Below are 25,835 nucleotides of genomic sequence, written 5' to 3'. Positions count from 1 at the left end.
ACCACCACACACAGCTAATTTTTGTGTTGTTAGTAGAGCCCAGGTTTCACCATGTTGGCCAGGATGGTCTCGATCTCTTGACCTCATGATCCGCCCACCTCGGCCTCCCACAGTGCTGGGATTACAGGCGTGAGCCACCGCGTCCGGCCCGGTTACGGTAGTTTACTCCAGAATAATACTACATGTATAAACATAGGTTACATACACACTTAAAAGAACATTAGAGTTCTTTTTTGTTTTTCTTTGATGTTTGGCTTTGATTTAATGGAATTGTACTGTACATATTACTCTTAAGCAAGCCTTTAACACTCAACACTTTAAAGAGCTTGGTACATAGTAGGCTTAAGTAATATTTTATCAAACTGAGCTGGAGAGTTCTTAGATATTGTTCTTACCTCAAATTCAGTCATCCCTGGGTATCTGCTAGGGATTGCTTCCAGGAACCCCTTGCTTTTTTACCAAAATCCACAGATGCTCAAGTCCCTTATACAAAACGGTGTTGTGTTTGCGTGTCACTGACACACATACTCCGTGTACTGAAATCATCTCGACTCCCTATAATACCTAACACGATGTAAATGCTACGGGGACAGTTGTTTTACTGCATTGTTTGGGGAATAACATCAAGTCTGCACATTTTTCAGTAGAGATGTAATGATTACAGGCCTAACTGCCTTTTCAATCTGCACACGGTTGAACCCATGGATGCAGAGCCCATGGGTGCTGATCGCTAACTGTATATCCATAGTTCAGTAAATCAGCTGTTGAATCAAGGAAAATAGGAGAGGTTGGGTCACAAAGATGTTGAACAATCAAGCTACTGAGATGAAGGACATTGTGGAAGCTCCAAAAACCTTCTGAAACATTAAGTCATGCTCTTCTTTGAAGTCTGTCTGAGAATCCTCACAGCTGCCAGCGTGAGAACCAAAGGCTGCAGTAGTGCACACAATGTCCTTCATCTCAGTAGCTTGACTGTTCAGCATCTTTGTGACCCAGCCTCTCCCATTGTCCTTGATTCAATAGCTGATCTACTGAACTATGTAACTGAATTACAGCTCCTCAAACGCGGTGCTCTCTTCGTTTGGAATGCCCTGCTGCTCCTGTTATTATGATGATGACACATTGGTGATTTCCTTCCTATGAGAATCTTCTCTAATTTCCCAGGTTGTAAGTTAGATATGCTCCTGTGTGCGCCCTGAGCCCTGTACATCCCCGTCATCACAGTAGTTCCTTGCCTTGTAATTGCTTGTTTGCTTTTATGTTTCTCCCATTGGACAACATATTCCTTCAAGCCAGAGATTTTTCCCCATAATATTATCCTCAGAACTTAATATAGTGTGTGTTGTCATATTAAAACGTGATAAATAAAACATACATAAGTAAAGGAAAATTATGCTTCTGTACTAGAGAACACAGTTCCTAGGGAAAGTATGTATTTAGACCACACGACTAAAGCAAGAGGTCTGGGGAACACCCATATTTAAGGAATGGGGAGGAACAAAAGACATAAGAAAAAAGAGAAATGGGATAGCCGTGAAAGCACGAGAACAATGTTCAGAGTATTTATCATGGCTGTCTGGGAGAAATACAATTTCAAGAAATGAATGATCAGTCATGTCAAATGCTTATAAAAGGAATAATGGCTGTGAAATGTCCAATCAACTTGGCAATTAAAAACACACTGATGACTTTATGAAGCAGTTTCAGTATATTGGTGGAGACAGAAGCCAGATGATGGGGTGCTATGTAATCAGTGGCACACCGCCGGTTGATGACAGCACAGCCCTGCTTTAACACGGCAGGAAACACGATGCATTCTGTGGCATCCTCCTACTCGCTGTCTTCTGTGGATTGTGACTCCTGGTGACTGATGGATGTTTAATTTCCTGAGGGCAAGCAAAGTCATGGCTTTAATATGGCTGAGAATAATGAGAGATGATGCAACTTTGGATAAGCCTGTAGAAGAGACAAGAGAAAGGAACAGGTGTAGAAAAGCTCTGAAGGGGGCCAGGCACGGTGGCTCATGCGTGTAATCCTAGCACTTTGGGAGGTCGAGGTGGGTGGATAGTGAGGTCAGGAGTTCGAGACCAGCCTGACCAACATGGTGAAATCCCATCTCTACTAAAAATACAAAAATTAGCCAGGCATGGTGGCACCCACCTGTAATCCCAGCTACTCGGGAGGTTGAGGCAGGAGAATTGCCTGAACCTGGGAGGCAAAGGTTGCTGTGACCTGAGATGGCGTCACTGCACTCCAGCCTGGGTGACAGAGCGAGACTTTGTCTAAAAGAAAAGAAAAGAAAAGCTCTGAAAGGAGAATTGTTGAGTGTGTGATATTTGAAGGACTAGACCAATGGGCAGTTCACTGGGACACTGGGTGGGATTTGCAGTGGATACCAGAGCAGAGTTTGGGAAGAGAGATTTGGCCACGAGACTACACCATGGAGATCTCCACTTACAGAGGAGTTAGTGACCAAGAACCTGGCCATTGAGCTGAAATCCACCGTGCATTTGTGCTGTAACCACATTCCCATGGGCTGCTCTCCAGTCAATGACAGGTGGAAGCAGGGATGCCTGTTCTGGGAGCCATGAGCTCCTGTGATGGCTGAGGTTGACTCATGGACCTCCAGTAGCTTTGCTGAACCTTCCATAGACTGGAAAGCGCCTAAGATGTTTTCTCGCAGACTCCTCTGGCTCCTTCACCATTTTCTTTCACAGTAGTTTTCTTAATAAAATCCTTGCATGTTTAACTCTGTGCTGATATCAGCTTCTCAGAGTCCAGACCAATATAATACCTAATGGGTATTTTTATTTTTGAAGGGAGGTGAATTGCTGTGTTGTTAGTATTGTACCCTTCTGTCACTCATGTTTCTTCAAGATATATTCAGTAAAATACCCATTTCTCACTAATGCTGTTTGGAGTAGGTCTTCTTTTTTTTCTTTTTTTGCGGGGGAACATAGTCTCACTGTGTCACCCAGGCTGGAGTGCAGTGGCGCCATCTCGGCTCACTGCAACTTCTGCCTCCTGGGTTCAAGCAATTCTCCTGCCTCGGCCTCCTAAGTAGCTGGGATTACAGGTGCCCGCCACCCTGCCTGGCTTATTTTATTTTTATTTTATTTTTTGTATTTTTAGTAGAGCGGGGTTTCCTCATGTTGGCCAGGCTGGTTTTGAACTCCTGGCCTCAAGTAATCCGCCCACCTCGGCCTCCCAAAATGCTAGGATTATAGGCATGAGCCACTGTGCCGGGCCAGGTCTTCTTTCTTGAAGGGAGGGACACAGTGAAATAATGAGAACTGTTCTGCAAAATAGAACAGGGTCCCATGTAGATGATACAGTGATATCAAATGGAACGTTCCCCACAGAAGTTTAATGCAATTAGTATCAAGGTGACGCTTATTAAATGATGATGCAAGCATGCCATTCAGGAGTCTTGCTTTATACCTAAAAAAATGATGTGTTCCTGATTGTGGAATATCTTTACAGGTAGAAGGCAGGTAATAGTTATATAGAAATAAAACAAAAATAACAATGTATAGGGTACAGCCTCACAGATTCCCAGAATATTAGAGCTACAAGGCACATTGGAGGCCACCTCCTAATTTTAAATGCTCTTTTGAATATTCTAGTGAGAGAAGCTGCAGCCTGTTGAGACTCCACAAGATTAAAGATATGAAAAGAGGACATATGCATGAATGCCTGCGTGGAGAACCACCCCTTGCTGCTGCTCCCACTCTATTGATCATGCCCATTATTAACTGAGGGATGGCTGTAGGTCTTGTCTTTGCATTACATGGACCAAGAACACTTCACAGGACTCAGAGAGGTAAATAAGAGAAACCTACTTTTGTAGAGGATGAAAATGAAGCACACAGGGAGGTAAAGTGCCCAGTGTGAAAATCCATCTGAACTGGCTTTAGAAACCGTGTATTTACTTTTTCATATAATTTGTTTATCTAGAGGAAAAAATAACAGATGCGTTTCATGGCTTTGGAAACATTTAAACAGGTGGACCTCAAAATATGGGAAATGAACATATTGCCATTGTTTATTATAATTTTCCTTCCTTCTATTTTTGCTTAAAATTCTTCAAGGCCTTTGGATATGTAAAAAAAATGGGCATTTGTTTGATTATGTTGCTTAATAGAAACAATTTTTTAAAGTATTGAATTACGCAGTGACCAAAATACTGATTCTAAACAACAAAACATGCAGCTGTTATGGATCCTGGCCGAGCTCTGGAAATGTGTGGTATTATCTTGCAGAGAAGCTGTTTTTGTTCTAATCAAATATGGAAATTAGTTTAGAAACTTCATTTTAATATATAATTCTGATTTCAGTGTTACCAGTAAATATTAATGTCCTTTCCTAACAGTCTTAATTTCCTTTTCTCAACTCCCTTGAGTGATATATTTTTTTGAAGCATTCATTTACCATTAAGAGAAGAAATAGCATAACCACGTGCACTGAAATGTATGGCTTACGGGCCAAAGAGTTACGGAAACTAAACTTGTTCTCCCACTCCTTTACGCGCGCCATGCACTTAAAAAGAAAACTTTCGAAGTCTGTTGTTCTTACTTTTACAATTTATGATGTAGTTAACCCTATTCACATTGTGTACTGAGGTAGGTCAGAATTTCTTCTCACCCTTTTCCCCTTCTAACATGACCTGTTCTTTTGCATCAAGAGTCATACAAATATAAGCTAATACATAAGGTTTCTGAAAAGATGAGGAAAGAGCCAGAGAAATAATAATGCCCTGAGGTTGTGCTATAAGGTGTGTTCCACATTGGCAAGAACTCCTTTGCTTGGTAGATGTGCTCCTATAAGCCCTAAAAGAAAGGGCAGGTGGCTGTCATACTCCCCTTATCCTCCAGACACAATCACCTGAGACCATTCACTAGGCCTTCCAAGGGGAAGCCCAGGCGAAACTGAAGGACAGGCCTTCTGAGATGGACAGAAAAAGAAAAATGTGAAATCTTATAGTAAGGGTAAAAGGCCAAAGATACTTAGGAACTGTAAGGTAGAGAGGAAAGAATGCGGGAGCCCAGAGAGACAGGCCCTCTGTGGCCATGACAGTAGACTTTCAGTGGAGTGATAGAGAACCTGAGGAAACTCAGTAAAGTAATAACAGTAGACTTTCGGGGGAATGATAGAGAACATGAGGAAACTCAGTAAAGGATATTTTGCACCGTGGTTTGGACCTCATGCATGTATTCCATCATACGATGGGTTTATAGTTTTTATTCTTGGTCTGGGTCTCTGTTTTTTTTTTTTTTTTCTTCTTATATGTTATAGTGTTGGGATTCAGTCAGATGGTGGCAGAAGTATTAAAGGGAAATATTAGGGAAAGTTATAGGGAATAGTCACAAACCTTTTGGAAGGCCGAAATGTTACATAACTTGTAATAATTGAACAGACTGAGGCAGCCGATACTTACCATAGAGCATTAGGTCATAGGGTAAATACTAGGGACAATAGAGGCTCCCCAGTTAAGTCTGTTTACCCTACATCCATTAACTAACCTTGGAGCAGATGGCCCTCTTGCGGGGAGGTCAACTAGGGATATTGCTCTGTAATGGTATTTGCCTTAGACCTTGGTACCTGAGCTTTAGTCATTCCTAAGAACTACTTTCTTAACCATGTTAATTATCCGCAAGTGTGTTGACTCAAAGCTTCTGTTGTTAATTGTATACCAAATAAATGCCTGGAGTGTGAGCTGCTCAGGGCCACAGTAACAAACCTCTCGGTGTGCAGACGGTCGGACAAGCAGGACTGGCAAAGCAGAGTATCTGTGTGTCAGTGAACATTTAATTCATCCATCGTTTGGGTCAGGGTCTGCGGGCCGACCCCCGCAGCTAATGCCCTCAAGTGTGAGGAGGAATACCTCATTATAGACCTAGTTGTGAAAAGGTTTTAAAATTAATGAGACAGTAATCAGGTATTTTAAAAAACTGAATTTTATAAAACCTCATAACATTTAGTGGGAAAAAAACTTAGATATCACTGTCACCTCCTTGATCTTACACATAAATAAACTGATGCTCAAAATGTGAAAAGAGTTTCCCAAGTTAATATTACACATGATCAGTGGATATGATACTAGAGCCAGTCTTTGATCTCCAATTCCAGTTTTCTTACTAAAATAAGGTGGATTTCTTGTGAGGGAACCAACCAGATAAAGTAAAAAAAACCCTACAGTTTCCATGAGGATCCACAAAAACTACAGTTACTATGAGGATCCGCCTACTTTCTTGACAACAGAGTAAGAAAATGTGGCAAGTGGCCAGTGGGCCCTCCCCTCTTAGAGTGGTTGACATAGTTCCTGAACAAGGGTGGAAATCCAGCCTGGGGCAGTGGGTCCCGCCTGTAATCCCAGCACTTTGGGAGGCCAAGGCGGGCAGATCACGAGGTCAGGAGATCGAGACCATCCTGGCTAACACGGTGAAACCCCGTCTCTACTAAAAAATACAAAAAAACTAGCCGGGCGAGGTGGCGGCGCCTGTGGTCCCAGCTACTCGGGAGGCTGAGGCAGGAGAATGGCGGGAACCCGGGAGGCGGAGCTTGCAGTGAGCCGAGATCGCGCCACTCACTCCAGCCCGGGCGACCCAGTGACTGTCTCAAAAGAAAAAAAAGAGTGGAAATCTAGGTGGATTCAGGGATAGAGCATGGTAACAAAGAGAGGAGAGAGAGAGAAAAGTAAGGAGCACAGAAATAGAAAAGAGCATCTAGCAGTGCCATGAGTTGGAATCAGGGAAGGGACCCGTGTCCAGGCAGGCTTCTTACCGAGCGCTCACCCCCAGCGGCAGGGCAGCGATGGGTCTGTCGGCGCGCGCCTCCTCCTGTGCTCTTTTCTTTACCACGGGGGACTGGGTATCCGCAAGCTACGTTTTCCAGACTCCCTTCTGACTGATATTTAGTAAGATTTTGATAATGGGAGGCACTGGCAAGAAATGGGGAGGTGGGAGAAAGGGCAAATCCGTATTTTTAGTCATTTTTTTTTCCTGGTAGTGCCTTTGGCAGCAGTGACCACGGTGATAAGTGGTTGCAAGCCCGGGTTCCCTCTAAGGCGGCCCAGTTCCCAGGGCGGCAGCAGCAGCGGCCGCTCTGACAGCTTCATAAGCACCAGCCCTCCTGGGCCCGGCTCTTGCTGTGTCAGGAGTGCGACCTCCCGGCTTCCTGCGAAGTGGCAGCGGCTGGAGAAGGAACTCCAGCATCCTCAGCCCACAGCCGCGTGGACTTAGGGTTACACCATTGCTCTTTGAGGTTGTTTTTGCTCAAGGAGTGGTTGTGGTATCCTGCGGTTACTAACAGGAGTTCCTCGGCTACCAGTCTCTGGGGAGCCTCATCCCCTTCTTGTTCCTGCCTGGCTGCTTTTGTGTAATATTTAAGATCAGTGTTCAAATCCAGTGTGTTTGAAATGCTTAGAATTGGTTTTGTTTTCCTAACTGGGCACAAGAGACACAAGCACTACGAGATACTTCTACGTCATGCTGTTAAAAAATATGACCAAGTTTTACGTTATTCATCCATTCCTGCTGTTTCCATGAAACTGAATATAGAAAGACCAGTGTGTGTGTGTGTGGGGGGGGGTGGGGGCTGGAATATGTCAGTTTATATTTCTATTGTGTCAGTTTTCTTAGGGTATATGATGTATATAACTATGACTATTCTAATTAAGTGGCTGTGCATTTTCATATTATAATTCATTATGTTGCCTTCTCAGTACAAGCACTTTCTATGTAGTGCTTGAGCATGTAGGTAAGTCAGGAGGCCACCTACACAGTGGGATTTGAAGGTGTGAAGGTATCTATCTGCCTCAAATAGCGATTAAATTTAACAGGTGCATATTCTGTAGTGAAAAAAAAGCACAGTCCGCCCTCCATATGGTTCTGCATCCATGGATTCAACCAACCAAGGATGAAAATATTTTTTAAAAATTGCATTTGCAAATTAATTAAAATACAATGCTCAAGAAAATTCACAACATGAATGAAATGTTACAGAAGCTATAAATCTATCGGGTTTATCAGTCGCTCATTTTTGAAAAGGGTCTTTGGATTATAGATTTCCACTTATTTTGCAAAGAAACATTGAGGTGAGAATTTTGTGGGTACTCTTTAAACAACAGTACATCAGTTTAGTATGTATTTTTTTAAGCCTGTAAATAAAATTTTTCTGTATCCACTTTAAAGTGTGTTGGGTATATAAGTGAATTGGACTGTATTTCTAATATGTGTGTAGGTTTAATTTTATATAGTTTTAAAATTGTTCTGTGATTAATTGGCCACTGAAAATGAGCTTTTTAATTGTTGAGATTTTCTTACTGGCCTCATACGGAAGGATTTGTATATCCTCACTATATATATATTTATATATATATTTATCACCATATATATTCATGCACATATATGCACCATATATATTTATTTATAGAGATGCACCATATATATTTATTTGTATTTATATATGATGCATATATGTGCATATATATGGTGTGTGTGTATATGTATTTGATATGTTTATGGTGCATATGTATTTGGAATACATATGTGTGCATGTATATATACATATACACACCATATATATACCATTTTTTATTTGTGTGGTGAAAAATACTCTTTTTTGGTGTAAAAAGTTTATTTTCTTTGCTAACAGTGTTAGTTTGTAAAAAAAGAATTCATTTTTACTGAGTATCTATAGACCTTTTTGGTCAACATTCCCTAAACACAGTATAAGAACTATTTACATAGCATTCACATTGTATTAAGTATTATAAGTAATCTAAGGATGATTTAAAATATACAAGGGGATGTGCATAGGTTATATGCAAATACTGTGCCATTTTATATCAGGGTCTTGAGTATCCATGGATTTTGATATTAGCAGGAGGTCCTGGAACAAATTGCACATGGATACAGAGGGACATCTATCTTTGATATTGTTATATCATATTATTTATATTATATATTTGTATATTGGTAATATTTATATATTAGTTTAAAGGATTGTTATAAAAGTTGGTTTTAAACCACAACAGCAACCCAAATGATGATGTGATGTCACAGAGGAATATGGTTGCTATCTTTAATAAATATTACGGACATGAGAGAAAGAGAGAGAATGCTGCTAGGTCACTTAAAAATGGAGACATGATTTATGGGAATGTTCTTGTCCATATGTAATCAACACATGGAATCTTTATAATATGTGTCAAGAAATTTCCCATTCAGGAGAATTCTGTAGGTGAAGGTTCAGAGGGAGCCATGGCAACATGCTGGGCAGGGGAGGGTTAGACACATCCTCACTGGAGGGGTCGTGTTCTGGAAGTGATATCTAACATCCCCCGATTATCTGGAAGTGATATCTAACATCCCCCCATTATCCGGAAGTGATATCTAACATTCCCCCATTATCCGGAAGAGATATCTAACATCTCCCCATTATCCGGAAGGGATATCTAACATCCCCCATTATCCGGAAGTGATAGCTAACATCTCTCCATTATCTGGAAGTGATATCTAACATCTCCCCATTATCTGGAAGTGGGTATCTAATTTCCCATCATTATCCAGAAGTGGATATCTAACTTCCCACCGTTATCTGGAAGTGATAACTGACATCCACCATTAGTGACACGCCTCTGTGTTTCAAGTTATGTATTTCAAGAAAGTCCTTGTTAAAATAACAGGAATTTATTAGGGAGAATAGTAATGGCACAATGTCTTCTTTTTTTTTTGTCTGTTTGAGACAGAGTTTCGCCCTGTCGCCCAGGCTGGGGTGCAATGGCATGATCTTGGCTCACTGCAACCTCCACTTCCCGGGTTCAAGTGATTCTCCTGCCTCAGCCTCCTGAGTAGCTGGGATTACAGGCACGTGTCACCACGCCCGGCTAATTTTGTGTTTTTAGTAGAGACGGGATTTCTCCATGTTGGTCAGGCTGGTCTCGAACTCCAAACCTCAGGTGATCTACCTACCTTGGCACCCGCAAAGTGCTGAGATTACAGGTATGAGCCACTGTGCCCGGCCACAATGTCTTTATCAATCTACACGTAAGGAATTTTCTGGTAAAACAGTGCTGGGCAGATTGCAAGTGGGAGCAGTGACATTGGGTGTTGAACAACAAACTTGAAAGAAAAGAAACAAAGAAAGAAAAGAAGACATAATCCGTAGGCTGGGTTTTTGTCTGTTTTGGGGATGCAATGGGAAGAAAAATGAGGTCTGAGGCATTTCATTCTTTTCTAGCCCAAGATTAAGTGCTTTTTGCTCCTGGCTAACTTGAAGAAAGTGAGGCCATTCACAGACAAAGGACAACTGAGCACGAGCTCCAGGGGACCATCAGCAAAACCTTTTCAGAAGTTGTGAAGAGTAGGATATGCAGTCATGGAACAGAGCAGAGGCCTGAGGATAAGGTGCTGAGGACAAGGCAGACTGTCACTCGAGGATGAGCAGTGCTGCTAGGTCACTTCAAGATGGAGATGTGATTTATGGGCATGTTATCGTCTACATGTAATCAACACATGGAATCTTTATAACAAATGTCCACATTTCTACGAATTAAAGTTTTTCCTATGGCCTACAGTGAAGTGTGCTTGTGAGGTGTGTGAGCAGGTGCACATATGCTGTACATGGGGGAGGATGCTGGATAAAGAATATTGCCTACACTGTCTAGCAGATCATTTCCAGATGCATTGGTGGAAACATACAGCATAGAATGTAAGGAGGTTCCTAAAAATGTTCACTTGGGACCATACAATTGAGCAAGGTTGCACATTTATGAAGCTCTACAAAACACAGGTTGGTTTAGCATTATCTGCTGAGCCATTGGGCAATACCCTGTGAGGGGCACAGAGAGATGGGACGAGGCACACAGAGGGCATCTGGGGAGGTAGGAAACAGCATGAGGACAGGGGCCCCTGCGAATAGAAGGAGACTTGTTGAAGGGAAGAAACTGAAAAACAAAACACAAGGAAGATGAGAGGGAAAATCAAGGGCTCTGTTGAGTTAATCTGTGTGACTCAGCATAAGGAGATGACAGGGAAAATCAGGGGCTCTGCTTAGTTATGTGTGTGACTCAGCCTAGGGAGATGACAGGCAAAATTGGGGGCTCTGTTGAGTTAATCTGTGTGACTCAGCATAGGGAGATGATAGGGAAAATCAGGGGCTTGCTCTGTTGAGTTATCTGTGTGACTCAGCATACATGGGTACTGCATGGATAGAAAAGCAAGATAAAGTTTGAAAAAGTATTCCTAAGTGTTGATGATGATGTTGATGACGATGATTTTGAATGCAAAAATACCTTGATTGTGATAATCTCTTCAATTATGATGTTGTGCGAAACCAAAAATATAAAAACAAACTGATGTTCATCATCAGTTTGAGGTTAAGAAAACTCATTATGTTCCCAGCATACCTTTTTGTTGATTGAACGATTGAACAGCAATCAGCAAAAACCTAATTTCTAAATCCTTGACAGCCATAATGATAATTTGAATCTCACTTGGAGAAATTGTCATCCCAAATTGTGTTCCATTGCTTCATAGGAGTGTACTGAATCCGTTTTAAAGGTCAATGAAAATAATAGCATTTTTTTTTTTTTTTAATTTCTGAAAACGAAAGGTCCTAGGAGAAAAGTAAACCTATGTCTCCTGTCAAGTCCCTTCTCCCGGACATGCGCCTCTCATTGAAAGGGTAGGAAACAATTCAGGTTGGGACCAGCCCGTGTAACCAGCAGTGATAACTACTTGCTTTATTCCTAAAAACTCCAGGCTGTGATTACAGAAGCACAGGTGAATGGGGAAAAGCAAAAGCCATGGAGGAGATACATCCTGCGCTTTCTTCCCCGACCAGTCCAGCTTTCACCCAGGACTGTTCTTCATGGGATGCATGCCTCTTGCCACTGGCATTCTTAGGCAAGTACTGGGAAGACTCGAAAGAAAAGTGTCCGAGGAGCACCAGGCAGCAGGTTTGGGGAGGAATGAGAAGCAGAGATGGACAATCTGATGGTTTTGCCCTGAAAGACCACAGAGACTTCACTTTACTAAGTCTGTTCAAACATCCGGAATCAAAGTCAAGAGAATGGCTGTGATCTAAGCCTTTCTCTAAGCCCCAAGTTTACAGCAGTTTGTGCTCCTCGGAAGAGAACAATCACTGCATTTACCCAACTAAATATTTCTGTCCCTTTCTCATGAAAAGTGAAGTTAAAGATTAATGTAAAAACATTGCAGCCCATAAATTTAGGATGACTGTATAATCCTTCCTGCTTTGAACATTATCATACCTTTTTTACTCATTCAAAATATTTCTAAAAACAACAGAAAGGTCTTGACAACCTTGATGACTATGGAATGTGAGCTAAAGGGCGATATATATACACATCACATACACACACACATATATGCACATATACATACATATACATATTACACACACGATGTGTGTGTGTGTGTGCGTGTGTATATGTATTACATCTATTTACATCTATATAACATTTCCTTTGATTCGATTTGCAGGCCTCAATCTTATTCTCAGAACCGATGTCACAACATGGTGCAAAGCCCCTCATAACCATATTTGCCTTCCAAGGTAACCCACAGAATACATCTTCCATTTGTTATTCATATAGTCAGCTCTAGTTGCAATTGCCATTTACCAATTCCCATCTGTTAGAGGTGTTTCTTGTACCCGATGGCAGTTGAAGCAGATTGTGAATTAACAGAAAGTGTTTTCTTGGCACAGAAAAGGAATATTTGTTTTAATTGACAAGGTGTAACATTTATGAGATAAAAATGAATTTTAGACATCTCATTTATTTTTACGTAGGTCTGTTCAAGACAATTATTGGCTCTTAGGCATACATACAGAAACCTCAGGAAATTAGGGAAAAGACAGAAAAACAACTCTTGGGAACGTCAATTCAAGCTGATCTTAAAGCTCCCAGGGAAATGGCAGGTTTGGAGGCTGGAGACGAGAATTCAGGGGACAGTGCAAAGTCTCAGTGTCTTGTGTGCTACCGTGATTATTTTAGAAAGTAAAGGAGTGCTGATTTTTTAAAAAGCAATTTCCTCTGCTCAGCAATGATACATAAATCATTTTGTTATAAATGAGTCTAGAGTCAATGCTTCAAATGAGAAAAAAATCAATCCACCATTTGTCCTTAAGAACGATTATATATTTGATGAGTATCTTTCTTCTGATAATGATTTCTAAAATCTTATTTCTTGGTACTCCCATGAGTAGTATATTGAACAGTAAAATGTTAAACAGTTTTTGAGATGAAGGCACTGTTTCTATTCAACTTATCACAATTACTGAGTAAACTGAGGGTATCAGGGACATACTGGATTGTAGTAGCTTAAAGAGACACTAGGACGATGACAAAGTAAAGTTGAAATTAGCTATTCTGATCAGTAGAAAGATAAACTATTTCCCCCAAAGGAAATAGAAGTGTTAGTGACGTTCTCTTGAGATAATTTTATCAAATAGAAAAAAAGAATAAAAGGAATCTATGCATTTGTAACCCAGCGATTCTCATTAAATCATTATACCATGCTAACAAGACAAAAAAGTGTCTATAGACGGTACTCCATTTTCAATTGGGAAAATAGCAGGTCTAATTTGAAATAACCCAAGGCTAAGGGTGCTGTAGGATGGAAGGGAAATTTTTAATTGACACTAAAGGCACATATCAGGTGTCCCCAAGGGCCACGCTATGAGGAAGCACCTATGATAGGTTCTAGCTTCTTGTAACGGTGCTACCCTCTGGGAGACTATTTGCCCAGGGCTGGGAATTTGTCTTTGGAGTTGGTTTAGGAGTCAGGGTGAAAAGGAGGAGCAGTAGGAAGTGAGGCTATTGGAAAGCTTCTGTAAAAAGTGGCCCCTTCATTATTATCCCATATTCTGACTAAGCAGAGAAATGAACCTGTAGTTTCATTCCACATTTTCAAAAGCAAAATTTCTTGTACTAAAATAACTTGTTATAAAAGGGAAGTACTAGTTCAGGGTTTTGTTTTTTTCTGTCAGTTTGATAAATGCTGTTTGGACTCTCGTAATCCCCCTAATAATTGACTGGGGTCACAGTGTCTCTAGGGCGACCCTGCGCATTTTCAAACGGCTTCACGGGGTGCTGGTATTTAGAGAATGCTCTTGAAGATCTGCTTCCCATTGACCTTTGAAATCCTGTTAATTGCTTTTACAGTAAGCATTAAAAGTCAGGCCTGGTGAAATCAAGGAAGCTGAAGGGAAGAGATGAAGTTTCCATGTGCAGGAGCACAGCCAGGATGAAACGAGAAGTAACTACCGTGTCCAGAGTGGCCCAGGTGGAGAGTGGGGTGGGTCTGCCACGAGACTGTTTGGTCCAGAGGAAGCAGACTCGTTTCGCCTGATCTCGGGGGTAACTGGAGAGATAGCAGCTCTCTCCAGAAGTCCTTTTCTGAAGTTACTGAGACCTCTGACACTTCAAATCCTTAAACACAGGAAAAACTACCGATTGATTAGAATGCCTGTAAGAAGACTGAAATATCAGGTGGTGTTGGACTAGCGGTCATTTGTTTCAGTCTCAAGATTCTATATTTCCTATTCTGAAATTTCTATTTATTACAAATCTTATAATCTTTAAAATTCTATTTTTTACAAGTCTGAGATGTGGCCGAATTTCAGTTTATAAGAAGAAATAAGACATACGTGAATTCCCTTAACAAATCGCACAGTTCAATTCCTGATAGTTATTACCTGATATTTATAATGTTTCTTCTTATCAATTGATCTTCAATATTCCCTGCCATTAAATGGAAGATTAGTGAAGTTTTTTACTAAATTATTTTGGCCTTAAAGTCTGTTCTGCCAAATTGAAATACTTGGACAGAACTAACTTTTGCTGTACAAAGTGGACAGTTAGTCATGGAGTGAGCTATTGAGAAGAAAGAATACTTTCTGAGCAGAAAACTCATTCTTCTTTTTCTAATAGCTCTATTAGGAGATTGAATTGGGGCCACTGCGCTCTTTCTCTTAGGCAGGAAACGTACTTTTTTTGCAGTCAGTAATGTTTTCATAGCTGTTATCTGACCCTTACACTGAGCAGAAGAGTTTCTGGGACAGGTTCCTTAAGCCTACAAATAATCAGTAATGTATAGGCTCAAAAAATAAATAGATTTCTCATCCATATGAATGAGTGGAGCAGGTAAATTAGATGAGGGAAACTGGATCATAATCTTGAGAGGAAGCAAGAGGAAAATTCAGGAAACATTTCACCTACACCTAGTTCTGTTAATACCTTGTCATTACTATATTACGTATGCAGACTGAGTACACATTTTCAGAGGTTAGTACTGCAGCCAAGCAAGCAAGCGTACTGTTAATCTCATATATATATATAAAACATATATATATGTTTTATATATATATATAAAAGGACACACATAACTTGCAATATGACAAAACAAATAGGCTTGAATGGCATTGCAGTTCACACAGACTCTGCCATTATGTTGTTATTCAACTTCTGAAACGTAATTTTAGTTTTATCCGCTTGCCTCTCTTGCCTTGCTACAGTGATTTAGCTTTAAAAATGCAAGCCTGCACCTCTCATTTCCCTGCTAAGCATCCTCTATTGGCCCCTATCTCCTTGAGGATACAGACCAAGTCCATTCCAGAACAGCTTCCGTGCTTCAGTCCTACCCCCCGCATTAGTCCTATCATCTTCTTCTTTTCTGCTCCAACCGCAGTAAAATTCTATTGGTTGATCAAAATGTATTTTCTTTCCCTTTCCCCTTTCCTTGAGGGAGTTTTGCTCTTGTTGCCCAGGCTGGAGTGCAATGGCACCATCTCAGCTCACTGCAACCTCCACCTCCCAGGTACTCTCAGCCTCCCAAGTAGCTCGGATTATAGGCATGCACCACCACGCCCAGCTAATTTTTTTGTATTTAGTGGAGATGGGGTTTCACCATGTTAGTCAGGCTGTTTGTGAACTCCTGACCTTAGGTGATCCACCCGCCTCAGCCTCCCAAAGTGCTGGGATTACACGCATGCGCCACCTTGCCCGGCCTCAAAATGTCTCTTGATACAAAGATTTCCTCTACACTGTAATGTTCCTCTAATCCTCCCTCTCATAACAGCTACTTATCCATCAGGTTTCATCGTAAACATTACATTTAGGGAGAATCTTCCCTCACAGAGCAGACACATCAGGTCCCCTGTGTATTCTCTAATGGCAGTCTTGTATTTCTTTGTTAACAAAAATTGAATTTATTTAATATATGACTTTCCTACCACTAAGCCTTTTACTTGAATGAGGGCAGGTATTCAGTAAATGTTTCTTGAATAAATAAATGCATGGTAGTTCTTTATCATGTATTATCATTGGTCTAGTTACAGACTCTGAAGCAGTTGGAGATACCAGTATGATTGAATTTCTCTATTATTTTCTTTCAGATACATGCACACAGACACGCGCGCGCGCACACACACACACACACACATACACACACACACAGCTTGCTTGCAGTTTCCCAGAAATACAATTCCAGAGTGACAGGTCCCTTATCTGGCGACTTGTCCCCATGTTCTCATTTGTCCCTCTGATCTTACTTGCCAGCGCTTCCCAGCACCTGGGGATTGTGAAGCAGCACAGGCAGGGGCTCCCTGCTCCGTGTTTCCCTCCAGGAGCCATTGTGTCCAGTGCAGGCTGCTTTACTTGTGCCTGAGGGAGGACAGACAATATGCTCATCAGGATTCAGGGAGGAGAATGTGGACGCTCAGACAGGAGTGCGGTCTGTGCTTGGTGCTGCTATATCAGAATACCACAGACTGGGTCATTTATAATAAACAGAAATTTGCTTTCTCACAGTTCTGAAGGCTGAGAAGTTTAGGATTTAGGGGCCAGCATCTGGTGAGGGGCTTCTCGCTGCATCCTTCCACGGTGCCAAGCGGCAGTGCAGGAAAGCACATAAGAGACTGCAAGAGAGAGCTGAACTCACTTTTGTAACAAACCCACTCACCCCATAATGAATTTACTCCTGTGTTCAACACATAAACTTGTGGGGACACATTGAAACCATAACATATACCATTGAAATGTCACTCTGACAGGAGACACCTGTCTGGGTGCCCCAAGCTGGAGATTCTGCTTTGCATCCCCAGTTAATAATTAGTAGATAAAAGAAAGAGACTCTTTGGGCACTGGGACCTGGGGTCTATGAGTGGTGTTGAAAAGGAAGAGTAAACCATGACATCAGGGCCTGAGTTTCTCACACACCTTTCTCCCTCCCCCACCCAGGCAAAAGTAGATACAAAAGAAGGAGGAATTACAGAAGAAGTCACATGACATTATTGCCTACAACTGACTGTTTACCTTGAATACTTGAAGACCAGAATGAAGATTCTTGGGGAGAAGAATTACAGCCTTAGCATGGAGCAGGCCTCGGTGCATCAGCTTTCAGCCAGGCATGCCTGCCAGTGTTCTCGCTGCATCAGCTTTCAGCTGGGCATGCCTGCCAATGTTCATTGTCCTCCTGGGATAAGGAAGGCACCATGATAGACATCTGGGCAAGTAAATAGGAAGGTGGATATCCAAATCTCTCGCTTTGCAATGAGTTTCCAGTTAGATGGAGGAGAGAGTAATACAACGCAGTAAGTGTGGGAAAGATTAAAATGCATGTTGTGATATACCACAGGAAATCAGAGGAGAGAAGGTCATTCTAAGGGGAATGGTGGAAACGTCAGTGAAAACATGCCATCTGGGTGGTTCTTGCAAGATGATGTGGAAGAGAAAAGGTAACGATTGAGCGAAAGAGTGCATGAGCAAAAGATGCAATGTGAGATGGTCTGAACAATTTATAAGAATAACCTGGGCCGGGCACGGTGGCTCACGCCTGTAATCCCAGCACTTTGGGAGGTCGAGGTGGGCAGATCACGAAGTCAGATTGAGACCATCCTGGCCAACATGGTGAAACCCTGTCTGTACTAAAAATACAAAAAATTAGCCGGGCATGGTGGCGTGTGCCTGTAGTCCCAGCTACTCAGGAGGCTGAGGCAGGAGAATTGCTTGAACCTGTAGTCCCAGCTACTTGGGAGGCAGAGGTTAGAGTGAGCCAAGATCACACCACAGCACTCCAACCTGGGCAACAGAGAGACTCCCTCTCAAAAGAAAAAGAAAAAGCCAAGGGAATGAAAGTGCTCTCTGTGGCTGGAGCACAGGATGTCTAGACAGAAGGATTGGGAAGGAAACATAGGATACTAGATTTGGAACAGATCATTCAGGTCCTCAAGACCTTGAAAATAACGCTAGAATTGTTAATATTACACCGCAGGCCATTGATTATACTGCAGGCCATCAAAGATAATGCACTTGTTTTGTATTGTTTTTGTTTTTCGGAAGACAGGGTATTAACTTTTTTTCAGGTTGTAGGATTCATCAATTCCATAACCATTTTTGAATGAGTATTATAAGGTCAAGGACTTTTCTGAAAAGATGTTTATGGTCTCTTCTGTCATGGGTCTTACATTCTGTGGGAGGAGACAAGCAGTAACAACATACAATGAGCACAACAACTGAAGTGATTATATGAGAATTAAAGGGGTGGGCTGCTGGCAACTTCAGACACCATGGTCATCAATGGCCTTTGATTGGTAAAACGAGCTGAGATTCCTGTCTTCACAGATCCCTGAGGAGATGTCTACTAAAGGGAATATTCTGGCCACTGTTACCTTCTTCCGTACTTACCCTGCCTCATGGAGTAAGAATGACTAAATTATTGATTACATAGGGAAAATCACATCTTCGATTGATACTTTCCTGTTTTTATTCTTCATCGCAACCTGCATGATATTCACATCATCTTTTCTCTTCTCCTGCTTCCTTTGTGCAATAAGCTGCTCAGGCAGCCTTTGCTCTTAAGAGCATGTTTGTGTCCAAGAATGAGATAAGTCTTTACATTTGTAGTAAGTTTAAGTCATGCCAAAAAGGGGTAGAACGCCTAATTGTCCTAGTCCCAAGACAAGCCGTTTGTTTCTTTAAAAAGCAGAAACTTTCACTGCTCTCTCTGATATGAAACTAGATGAGGCCATCTACTCTGAGCGGTCAGGTCTTCTATAATTTGCAACTGAAATGCACGTTGCTTGCTCACTGCACGTACAGTCCAGTTAACAAGAGGGATAGCTGATCCAAAATAAGTGAATTTATTCCGAAGCTAGCTTGGGGGAAGGGGCAAAGCATCCTGCCTTTGAATGTGCAGCTTCTCTTCTGTTACAAAAAGTGGTAAGGGAGGACACCAGCAAGGGCAGGTTCCCCCTGCTCTGGTCAGTTACCTACTGTGTCCTGAATTGGTGGGTTCTTGGTCTCACTGACTTCAAGAATGAAACCACGGACCCTCACGAGTGTTACAGTTCCTAAAGATGGTGTGTTTGGAGTTTGTTCCTTCAGACGTTCAAATGTGTCTGGAGCTTCTTCCTTCTGGTGGGTTCGTGGTCTCGCTCTCAGAAGTGAAGCTGCAGAGCTTCGTGATGAGTGTCTCAGCTCTTAAAGGCAGTGTGTCTGGAGTTGTTTGTTCTTCCAGGTGGGTTAGTGGTCTCCCTAGCTTCAGGAATGAAGCTGCAGACCTTCACGGTGAGTATTACAGCTCTACAGCTCATGGCAGCGTGGACCCAAAGATTGAGCAGCAGCAACATTTATTGCAGAGAGCAAAAGAACACAGTTTCCACATTGTGGAAGGAAACCAGAGCAGATTGCCCTTGGCTGGCTCTGGCAGCCTGCTTTTATTCCCTTATCTGGCCCCACCCACATCCTGCTGATTGGTCCATTTTACAGAAAGCTGATTGGTCCACTTTACAGAGAGCTGATTGGTCCGATTTGACAGAGTGCTGGCTGGTACGTTTACAATCCTTGAGCTAGACACAGAGTTACTGAGTGCTAGTTAGCTAGATACAGAGTACCAATTGGTGTGTTTACAAACCTTGAGCTAGACACAGAGTGCTGATTGGTGTATTTACAAACCTTGAGCTAGACACAGAGTGCTGATTGGTGCATTTACAATCCTTGAGCTAGACACAAAGTCACAGAGTGCTGGTCCTTCAAGTCCCCACTAGGTTAGCTAGACACAGAGTGCTGATTGGTGTATTTACAAACCCTGAGCTGGACACAGAGTGCTGATTGGTGCATTTACAATCCTCCAGCTAGATATAAAAGTTCTCCAAGTCCCCATCCACTTCAGGAATCCAGCTGGCTTCACCCAGTGGATCCTGCACCTTGGCTGCAGGCGGAGCTGCCTGCCAGTCCCAGCCGTGCCTGCACTCCTCAGCCCTTGGGCTGTGGATGGGACTGGGCGCCACGGAGCAGGTCCCGTGGAGCTCAGGTTGCGTGGGAGCCCACCACAGGGGAGGGAGCTCAGACACTGGGCAGGCTGCAGGTCCAGAGCCCTGCCCCACAGGGAGGCAGCTAAACACCGCGAGAACTTGAGTGCAGCGCAGGCGGCAGGCACTGCTGGGGGACCCTGCCCAACCTCCCCAGCTGCTGACCTCAGTGCTAAGCCCCTTACTGTCCTGGGCCGGCAGTGCCTGAAGGCCGCTCAGTGTGCAGGGCCTGCTGAGCTTGTGCCCATGCCCGCCGGAACTCACACCTGCCTGTGAGCGCAGCCCGGGTTCCCACCCGCGCCTCTCCACACCTCCCCACAAGCAGAGGGAGGAGGGCCTCAGCCAGCTCAGAGAGGGGCTCCCACGGTGCCGTGGCGGGCTGAAGGGCTCCTCAAGCGCCGCCAGAGTGGAAGCCGAGGCCGGAGGCCCTGAGAGTGAGGGCAGCTAGCACTTTGTCACCTATCACTACCAGGCAGTTGAGCTGGCACCTTCCTGTGCAGAGTTAAGTTGTAAAACTAGCCAAGTGGGCATGCTTTCGACATGCTGTCCTGGTGGGTGTGAGTTCCTAGGTCACCACTGGAGGATGGCAGTTCCAAGGCATGCCCCTGGAGGTGAGAGTTCCATGGGGGCATGCTTTGGTCTGAAAATCCACCTTCAACTCTGGAGGAGAGATCTGTCTTGGAGCACAAAGTTAGAGGAACTTGCCGTGCAGGCAATGTCCGGTGAGGGAGAGGTGAGAGATTATATTTGCATTTCAGTAGAGCTAAGTAGAAAGCTGAGAGGGAAAAATATAATTGAAACACCCGTAGAAAAATAGGGGTACTTGGGGCTGGGTGCAGTGGCTCATGCCTGTAATCCTAGCACTTTGGGAGGCCAAGGTGGGCAGATTATGAGGTCAGGAGTTAGAGAGCAGCCTGGTTAACATGGTGAAACCCTGTCTCTACTAAAAATACAAAAATTAGCTGGGTGTGGTGGGGGGGCGCCTGTAATCCCAACTACTCAGGAGGCTGAGGCAGGAGAATCACTTGACCCCGGGAGGTGGAGGTTGCAGTGAGCTGAGATTGTGCCACTGCACTCCAGCCTGGGCAACAAGAGCAAAACTGTCTCCAAAAAAAAAAAAAAAAAAGAAAAAGAAAAAAAGAAACAAAAATTGGGGGTACTTGGTTACATTTTAAGAACCTAAAAATCTAGAATTTCATGCAAAACTCTTGATTTTCAAGTTGGTAATTAATTTTCAATTGTAAACATATTGTGTTTTGCAAAGAGCAATAAGACCAACCAACCAATAAAGGCAAAAATTGAGAATAAGAAAGAATCCACACTAAGAAGCATGAAGACTTGATTAGAGACAAATACAAATAGAACTCTATTAGTATAGAGCTGAAGAAAGGAGATGTGTTCAGTGTTTACTGCTGTGTGCCAAGCAGGGGCTGGTGACGACAATGGCATGTGAACAGCTAGGAGGAAGGCAATATCCGGTAAATTAGAGCCCATGACATGTGAGTCCAAAGGAGAAAAGAGGACGCTAAGCCCAAGCTGGATGATTGGGAGAATGGTGGTCCCGTGATTTGGCCACTGAACCCTAAGAAAGAACAGGTCTAAGGGATAGTGATCTTTGAGCAAGCTCCTTTCCCTCACACGTTCCAGGCTGTGTTTCACGCCAGGCTCTGGGACTGAATGATACCCCTGGATCGGGTTCACTGGCCCCCTGCTGGCACAGAGCAGCACAAAGACTTCGAAACTGGATACGCTGATACATTCCTGAAATCTCAAAAAACGAGACAACATGGACCCGGCCTGGTGGCTCACGCCTGTAATCCCAGCACTTTGGAAAGCGGAGGTGGGTGGATCATGAGGTCAGAAGATTGAGACCAGACTGGTCAACATAGTGAAACTCCATCTCTACTAAAAATACAAAAAATTAGCTAGATATGGTGGTGGGTGCCTGTAGTCCTGGTTACTAGGGAGGCTGAGGCAGGAGAATCGCTTCAAGCTGGGAGGCGGAGTTTGCAGTGACCAGAGATGGCGCCACTGTACTCCATCCTGGGTGACAGAGCGAGACTGTGGGAAAAAAAAAAAAAAAACAAAAAACAAAAAACTAGAGAACATGTTATTAATAGAAATAAAGAATGCCCATCTGATGAAAGGTACAAAACTGACCTTAAAATGACTTAACACTGGAAAAAAAAAAGCAGCAAAGTTTGGATTACTGAAGAGCTTTTTAAATAAGATTCTATTAAAACAGTGGGTAGATCTCTCCAAAGCAGAACAAGAAAACCACTAGCCTTCCTCCTTACTAAATGATTGTATGATTTTGTGAGTGAGGATTAAGTTCTGCTTTTAAATATAATTGCTGGGTAATATGAATATAAACCAAATACGTAAAATTTAAGATAAAAAGATCAATATTCTCAATTCTAAAAAATCTGTGTCACCTAATTGTAGATAATAAAATATTTTATGTATTTTTTAAAAGATAATTAATAGGCATAATGACTATTGTCAAATTATCCAAATTTGTACTCTCAGTTGCCAATTTTCAGTTCTTTAGAAAGTGCGGTTATTCTCAGCAGTGAGAAACATGAGTCTCACAGGATACATTTAAGTCTTCACTTTGATTTACAAGCTCCAGTGTTAATTAAACGAATGCCAAGTATGCTAATAGTCTGGAAATCCTTTGACAAATACGAATAGAAATGACAGGTCTGGCACATACACATATAGACGGAGGCTTGCCTGATTTTTAAGAGGCGTTTAACAGATTTGGCCTTATAATACTTATTCTGTAACTATTCATTTTATCCTGGAAAATGATGTCTATAACGTTTTGGAGAGAAATTGCTCTGCCGAACAAACTGATATTTCACAGTAATGAATCCAATGTTGCTAAGAAAAGTGGTACTGGGGATAGAGCCCCAAAATGGCAGAGGCAAATACAGTCCTATCAACCTCTCCCATCCCCCTATGTACATATTAGTATACACTTAGTCTGTCTTTAGGAACATTTTTGCTGACCTGCCTTCTAACTTGTTGGTCCCTCCTCTTCCCTGGGATCTACATATCAGGGTAGTTTCATAATTCTCTGTTGTCCCAGTTATGTGTTAAAAGGGAGCATGTTCACTGAGTAATGATTTTACTTTTTAAACAACCTCATCTTTTACTGTACCATCAGTTATATTCAATATGATATTTAAGGTTTTAAAAGTGGAGTTAGAACTAACTACATACTGAGGAGAAGCCAGCTGGGCTTCTGAGTCATGTGGGGACTTTGAGGATTATAAACACACCCATCAGCACTCTGTGTCTAGCTAAAGATTTGTAAATGCACCAATCAGCACTCTGTAAAAACGGACCAATCAGCACTCTGTAAAATGGACCAATCAGTGCTCTGTAAAATAGACCAATCAGCATGACATGGGTGGGGCCAAATAAGGGAATAAAAGCTGACCACTAGCCCTGCACTGCAACCCTCTGGGGTTCACTTTCACGGTGTGGAAGCTTTGTTGTTTCACTCTTCACAATAAATGTTGCTGCTGCTTACTCTTTGGGTCCGTACTACCTTCATGAGCTGTAACAGTCACTGCCAGGGTCTGCAGCTTCATTCCGGAAGTCAGTGAGATCACCAACCCGCCAGGAGGAACAGACAACTCGGGAGCTGCCAGCTTTGAGGGCTGTAAGACTCGCTGTGAGGGTCTACAGCTGCATTCTTGAAGTCAGCAAGACCAGGAACCCATGGGAAGAAATAAATTCCAGACACATATCGGGTGAACAGATCATGGTATTTAAGTTAGGAAAGCTTGTATTTTACCATGGATGTGCCATTTACTAAATGTATGATTAGTTCTATTTTTATACACACACACACACACACACATTTTCTGAGACAGAATCTCACTCTGTCATCCAGGCTGGAGTGCCATGGTGCAATCTTGGCTCACTAGAGCCTCTGCCTCCTGGGTTCAAGCAATTCTCCTGCCTCAGCCTCCTGAGTAACTGGGACTACATATCCAGCTTTTTTTTTTTTTTTTGATTTTTAGTAGAGACAGGATTTGGCCACATTGGCCAGGCTGGTCTTGAACTCAAGACCTCAGACAATCTGCCTGCCTCAGCCTCCCAGAGTGCTGGGATTACAGGCATAGGCCACTGCATCTGGCTGTATATTTTAATATACAAATGTATTTTCAAGATAATAAATTTGAATAAAAACAAAATAGTAAAGTTAAAAAAAAATTTTTTACACAAAGAATTGGTTCTTCAAAAAGGTTAACAAAATTGAGAAATTTTTTGCTAGAATGATTAAGGAAGAGAAAAGACTCAAAAAAACTGAAAATCAGAAGTGAAAGAGGAGACATTACTATCAATGTTACAGAAATAAAAAGGATTATAAAAGAGGACTATGAACAATTTTATACAAACAAACTGAACATCTTCGGTGAGATGGACAAATTCCTAGAAACACACAAGTGGCCAAGATTGAATCACGAAGAAACAGAATATCTGAACAGACTTACAGTAAGGAGATTTACTCTGTAATAACCTCCCAGCAAAGAAAAGCTAAGGGTTAGATGGCTTCACTGGATAATTCTAGCAAACATTTAAAGAACAATTAAATCCTTCTCAAACTCTTAATAAAAAGCAAAGTGGAGGGAGTACTGCCAAACTCAATCTATGAGACCAGATTTACCCTGATACCAAAATCAGACAAATACACTACAAGGAAAGAAAGTACAGACCAATATCCCTGATGAATACTGATACAGAAATCCTCAATAAAATACTAGTAATCTGAATTCACAAGACATTAAAAAGATTTTACATTATTACAAAGTGGGCTTTAGTCCTGGAATGCAAGAATGGTTTAGTATATGAAAATCAAAGTAACACCCTACTTTCACAGAATGAAGAACAAAAACCATGTGATAATCTCAACTGATGCAGAAAAAAAAATTTGACAAGATGCTCTTATTACAAAACACTCAATGAACTAGTAATGGAAGGAAACTTTGTCAACCTAGTAAAGGCCAAATATAAACAGTCCACAACTGACATCCTACTCAATGGTTAAAGACTGAACGGTCTCCCTCTAAGATTAAGAAGAGCAAGACAAGGATGCCCTCTTTCACCATTTCTGTTCTAATTAGTATTAGGACTACAAGTCCTACCTGGAGTAATTAGGTAAGAAAAAGAAATAAAAGTCATCCACAGGAGAAAGGAAGAAGTAAATTTATCTCTGTTCACAGATCACATAATCTTATGTGTAGAAAACCATAACTGTTACATAAAAAATCAATTGCATTTATATGTATTAATGATGAGTAACTCAAAGGAAATTAAGAACAATTTACAATAGCATTAAAAAGAATAAAATACTTAAGAACAAACTTAACCACTGAGGCAAAAGACTTGTACACTGAAAACTATAAAAGAAAGATATACATAAGTGGAAAGACATCAATATTCATGACTTAGAACAGTTACGTTGTTAAGATGTTGGT

The 25,835-nt window shown here is 42.0% G+C and overlaps 1 long non-coding RNA gene across 1 annotated transcript in view; it reads left to right on the top strand.

Moving 5' to 3' along the window:
* Positions 1-25,835, top strand: part of LOC104672116 — an 84,244-nt gene that overhangs the window by 34,817 nt on the left and 23,592 nt on the right. Inside the window, exon 2 of the long non-coding RNA XR_749360.1 lies at positions 3,627-3,823. This is a non-coding gene — a long non-coding RNA (uncharacterized LOC104672116). The remainder of the gene's footprint in view (positions 1-3,626; positions 3,824-25,835) is intronic.

The sequence above is a fragment of the Rhinopithecus roxellana genome, chromosome 2 (genome assembly GCF_007565055.1).
Source record: "Rhinopithecus roxellana isolate Shanxi Qingling chromosome 2, ASM756505v1, whole genome shotgun sequence".
Classification (NCBI taxonomy): domain Eukaryota; kingdom Metazoa; phylum Chordata; class Mammalia; order Primates; family Cercopithecidae; genus Rhinopithecus; species Rhinopithecus roxellana.
The sequence above is the reverse complement of the archived record's forward strand: the minus strand, read 5'-3'. Positions and strand labels throughout refer to the sequence as shown.